The following is a 6,000-nucleotide window of genomic DNA, read 5'->3' as shown; positions in this document are numbered from 1 at the left end:
AGTGCGAAAAAATGGAGGTGCATCATTTCCAAACTGTGTCTGCATTAAAGATGCAGCGCGTGTGTCTGGAATTGTGCAGGAGGGGAAGTAATGGATTAAACATTGAATGATCCACACAGCGCCTGTAGGTATGCACAAACACACTGCATCCCAATCGTTTCCGCTCACAAACTTATTCTTAGTAGCGAGACTAACCTTACTTTCCCAGTCAAACCAGAGGCTATGTTAAATCACACTTTTAAAAGTGTTTGATTCGCCAATCAAACCCACTTTAGTGGCTGTGTCATTGTGATCAGAGACAAATTTGTGTTTTTTCTGAACATCACAGTGTCCTGTCGTGTAACACGTAGAGCGCCGCGGCTCAAACCCCAGCTTTTCAGCTTCCTCTGAGTGACACAAACCGTCAGAAGCACTTAAGGTCCAGCTAGACTTCGCCGTTGAGGTACGTGCATGTTAACATGGTAATTAGCTCGTAATTAGCAGAAATAATTATCAAGACCAAAATCAAAACAGCACCCTGTTTGCACCCAGACTCGGCCTGAACACGTGGACACATGCTGTAAGTGTCTGAGGCTGGATTAATACAGACATGTGAGGACTTTCATTAAGATTGAGTGGTGCATGCTGCTAGGGTCGTTTGTTTTGCATGTTTCAATGGCCAACTCACTAAACAAGTTATGAAACCAAATCAGTGCCGAATGCAACTCGAGTGCCAGAAGTTCCCATCATGAAGGCCGGATTTGAGTCAGTGGTAGTGGAAGATGGCAAACTCCCATGATCTGGCACACATTACTAGGACTTACATCACTCCCAGACTGCAATCCTGAGTCACCGCTTTAAAACAATCAGACTAATCGCATTTCTTGAAATCAAACTTTTAGAATAAAAAAAAAAAAAAATTTTTTGAGAACCCAATAAATGATTAAAATAATATTAAATGCATTACGAATATAAATATGTACAAAATAAATTTGTTAAAATAAATAAATACTTTTTCAGGGCCAACAATTTATGGAACAATATTATAAATAAATTACTATATTTATATCATACTTGTATAATAAACAACCTCTCTTTCAAGGCCATCAAATGATGAAAAGAGTAATGAATCGATAAAATAATTAAAAAATATAAATATTAGATTTGTATAATAAATACCTACATACTTTTTCCAGGGCCGACAACTGAAGAAAACTGATAAAGTTATATGATATAAGTTAATATATAAATTTTTTAATGAACAAATCAACAAATATTTTAAGGGCTAACAAATTATATACATATGTATACACATATGTTCATATGTGTGTGTGTGTATACAGTATACTGTATGTATATATGTGTGTGTGTGTGTGTGTGTGTGGTATTGTAAAAACGTATTTCTTCAAAGCCAACAAATGATAAAAACAAACGAATGAACAAACTAACATAAATAAATAGGAACTGACACACAGTAAATACATTTAACTATCAGTGCCCAATTTAACTCTATCTTAGTAAAAAGGCACACATTTTCCTCCTGAAATTGCCTGATGTTAATGTGTTGAAGCTTTAGAAAACAATACAGAGTTAAAAAGCCAGAAAGAGCTTCACCTTACCCAAATCTGGATACATGTCAATGCCTGGCTAGAACGCTTCATCTTTTCATCATCATTTGATGAATAATTCCTGCCATAATCAATAGAAAAATACGAACAAAGATCTAAAATGAAATTCAGTCTGCTGCCAGCTTTCCAGGGCCGCTAATAGCACAACGTTAATAGGCAAATAATTCTGTGAAAAAGCACATTCTATTAAAAAGCCTCATTTACATAAAAGGAAAGTGTGATTGAGTTGAAAAGAATGACAATGAGTTGATTTAAATACAGCGGAGCACAGTACTTCACATTCAGAGTCAGGTTCAAAAACATCACAAGCCCATGATGACGGCCGAGGTGCTCCCTGAATAAGACGAGGGTTCTGCTCACCACGGTTTCTGACACTGAAGAAACTGGGACACACTGGGCACACATTCTGATAGAGTCTTCAATGTGTTCTGGGAAAAGTGTCCAGCTCAGGTATTGTGCTCTCAGACAGTGACAGACAGAGAGAAGGAGGGAAAGAGACGAGGACGAGGGGGGGCTGGGACATTTCAGAGTTTCTCTCTCTCTCTCTCTCTCTCTCTCTCCTGTCTGCCTCTACTGTCATGCACTAATGGATGTCTGCAGATAAACACACACACACACACACTAACAGTATCAGTGTGGCAGACATGTCATCTATAACACTCGCACACGTGCAGGCAGATAGCGGTCTTCTCTCAGGTGCATGTGAACCACACGCTGCGGTTCAATACTTCAGAAACCAAAAACTATTCTCACACACGCAGCATCCACTTCACCGGTGGGCATTTCCCACCAAATGAAAAACAAGGTGTAGTGATGTTACCTCAGTGAAATTAAATAGATCTGCTGCGAGTGCACACAAAACAGAGAAGTAAATAATGATTTAAAAGGTGATTCTATATACAAGCATTTATATATATAAGTGTGTGTGTGTGTGTGTGTTCATGCATGCATGCACATTATACAAATTTTAGACTATTTTAAACAAACAAATAAATCAACTTTGCAATGTACACTTTGAAAACGAATATCAATTTTGATGTTTGCGAAAGATTTAAAAGTGTTATTAAAGTATAAGTGTTTTCAAAGATGAACTTAGGCGCAGTAGGAGGGCTTTAATAACAGCAGAGGTGATCTAAATCATAAAAATAGCTTGCCTGGCTGTAATATCTAAGGAGCTTGTATCTTTTTGTATCTCTTTTAAAGCAGACAGATACCTACAGCATCTGCCTCACATCCTAGCATCACTTCCACCTCTCACCTTCCTTCACACTTCGTCTCTCTTTGTAAGTCAACCCGTGAAGAAACAAACTCAGGTAAAGCTGTGCTATTTTAGGCAATGTGAGCTGCTGTAGCGCATCAGAAGAACAGACAGACATGATGATCCAGCGCCACGCTTCTGTCTGCATGAAAGCAGAGGGAGTCCCACAGAGAGAGACGGTGTGTGGGAACCAGGGAGACCCTCGCCGAGGAGAAAGAGAACGAAGGGTTGAAATGGAGAAATAAGAGAGCGGGTGGAGTTTAACAGTGAGTTTGGCGAATCCTCCGGAGCTGTTTATCTGTCCATCTGTGTGGAGCTGAAGAGAGTGATGGAGAGATGAGAGCTACACCCACACACACACACAGGGGACACACACTCACACTGACACGCTTACATACGGTTATGACAGGATTAAAAATATCCACCGCATCTGGAGCTCTCCAGAATCAGAGAGAGGATAAAAATAGCCCGTCCACAAAAACAAACACAATTAATGTACATTTACAACACAGCAGCAGGACGGGGACGATGTGCTCAAAAACAGCAAGACAGAACAACATGAAAAATGATGCAGAGATCGCAACACATTCTTAGGAGTTTACCTTCTTTAGATTAACATTTTAATTGCATGAGTAAAAGTGTCATTCAGATGGATGCAGGAGCACCTCGTACAGTGTTTATGAACCATCCTTAACTGCTTAAAAAAGGCTCTTTTTCTACAAAAGGGTACAAACTGTCCCAGAGAATAAGTAATTCTGTTTATAATAAGAATATAGGTGTTTAACACTAGTTCATTTTCATCATGCTATCATTTTTAGTTAAATAATCGACCTCTATAAAATCAGAATACGGGTTTTAAATACGGGAAAAATAAATAAGGAATAAAAACTAACAAATTATGAAAAATAATACTATTTAATTCAAATAAATGAATTGAAATGTTATTAATTTATTAAAATGTAAAAAAAAAAAAAAAAATGATAAAAAAATTAAGATTTAAAAAAAGGTTAAATGAATAATTTCCAAATATTTCACAAATTATTATTATTATTTTTTTTTAAAGTATAGAAACGCAACTATACAGTTCTCTTCTGATGTAAACATACTAAGGATCTCTATTGCACGCACTAATGTCCAGCAGCAAGAGGTCAGTGCACACTATATGTGAGCATGAAAAACACACTCACTGAAATATGAGATTGAAGCCACAGCCAATCACATCCCTCCATTAGCTCCAGCGCTGGTGGCCAGAGACACTCAGCCAACCACATTCAGTGGCTTTCTTCTGCTGCTCAATCCTAACCTGGCTTTCCATAACCTGCTTCGAAAGACCGTCAGGACACTCAGAAAACACCATCATTCAGCAGGTCCTTCTTTGAAACCAAAAGCCAGGGTCGTAAAGACTAAAACAAGCCGCGTTCACCGTTCAGAGATCAGCATCCCCTAAAGGAAACGCTTTCTTTAAAAACAATCTATGCATTCATTGATTTAAAGCCAAGAGGGTTTCATTTCATGACTTCAGGGACTGCAGCTGCTTGCTAATGCTGTGGAATGTGTTCAATAATGAATAATTTATAAATCTTATTTATAACAAAGCAAGGATTTGGATACTTAAAATTAATTTCATTTCATTAAATAGCAACATATCACAACCAATGGCATCTGTGAATAAATGATGGGTTTATGCTTCATTTCTAACAATGATTAAAAAGTGATTAATGTTTGATATAACAGAAATGAGAAAATTCAGCTTTGGTCACAGGTATAAATTACATTTTAATATATATTCACCTAAAAACTTTTAATAGGTACAAATATTTCACAATATTACTCTTTTTACTTTATCTATGAACAGTTGTGTAGCTGTGAAAGAACCCAAAATAAATGCAATAATGTTTTTCCCATTGTTTTTTTTACTACCGTTGAGCTTGAACATCTGTCAGCAAATGCAAACCTAGTTTCATTTTTGCCTTTTTAATCACTTAAGGGAGTAAAGAAAGTAAGTCCAGTAAATGAAGCAGAGAAGAGGCAAGATCAGGGTTCAATCACGTGTTGAGCTATCGGTGTTGAACACACTGCTTTTACGTCACATTGATTATTGATGCCAATGGATGAAAACGCTCCATTTTACCACAAGTCCATCTAGATCCAGATGGCAGCAGCCAGTTTGATCGGTCACGGCATTACAGGAGCAGATTTAGAGCTGAAAAGCAATAAAAACTGGGCTAAAAGTTCAGAAGAAGGCCTAACAGGTGCTGTGCAATTCAAACCCACTTCACTAACAAATATTTAGCCCATTTCCTCTTTAATGCAGAGTGCAGATAGTTTAAAATAAGTCCCCCACCGGCATGTTTCAGTGGCTCATTAGTTCAGCATCACGCGTTTGGTTGGTAATGTCTTAATTTCTGAAGACCCCACGAGGGGGTTGGAGGCAAGAGGACTAATAAAATCTCACATCCAGTGGGGGTCTGAACCATAATGAGCCCGAGTGCAAACGTGTGAGCTCACCCAGACTGTGAAACCAATAAAACTTCAAGAAGAGGAATAAAATCATTCAAATGAATACGACAAGGCAAAATGAAAAAGATAATATCAGAGAAATTGTGAATTATTTCACGCCCAGGGAACAGATGGCTGAGGTAATAGGTGTTGGTTAAAAAGAGCTTTCGTTCCTCTCGAGGCTCAAAGGGAAGTTTGTGAAACAACCTTCTTCCTATTAAAGGTAAAAAGATCTCGATGCAAATTACAATAAAAAGGACACAAAGAATGTCTGAGAGGGAGAAAAAAATAGCAACAGATGGAAAAACGTCTAACTTCGTCTTCCTACATTTGCATTCTCCTTGTTCTTTAGAAAAAAGTTGTTGTTTTGAGTGTGTATACTTGATGCAAACCGTAGACCTATTGACCAGTCGTCCGCGGTACGAAGCGATGTCAGACTAACAAAAAGCTCTGAGCAAATGGCCTATCAGTCCTCGGTGTGCCATTAAAAAAAGAACATACTCGCTGAGAGAAGCAGCAGGAAAAATGTGTTGAAAGGAAGGCAGACCTAGATTCATCGAGAAAAAGGACTTATTTTAATAGCAACCATGGTTTTTTCTTTCTTTCTTGTTCGCAGTGAAAGAGCTAAACTGGCAA

Source organism: Carassius auratus, chromosome 19 (assembly GCF_003368295.1).
Source record: "Carassius auratus strain Wakin chromosome 19, ASM336829v1, whole genome shotgun sequence".
In the NCBI taxonomy this organism is placed as follows: domain Eukaryota; kingdom Metazoa; phylum Chordata; class Actinopteri; order Cypriniformes; family Cyprinidae; genus Carassius; species Carassius auratus.
This window is presented reverse-complemented; position numbering follows the sequence as displayed.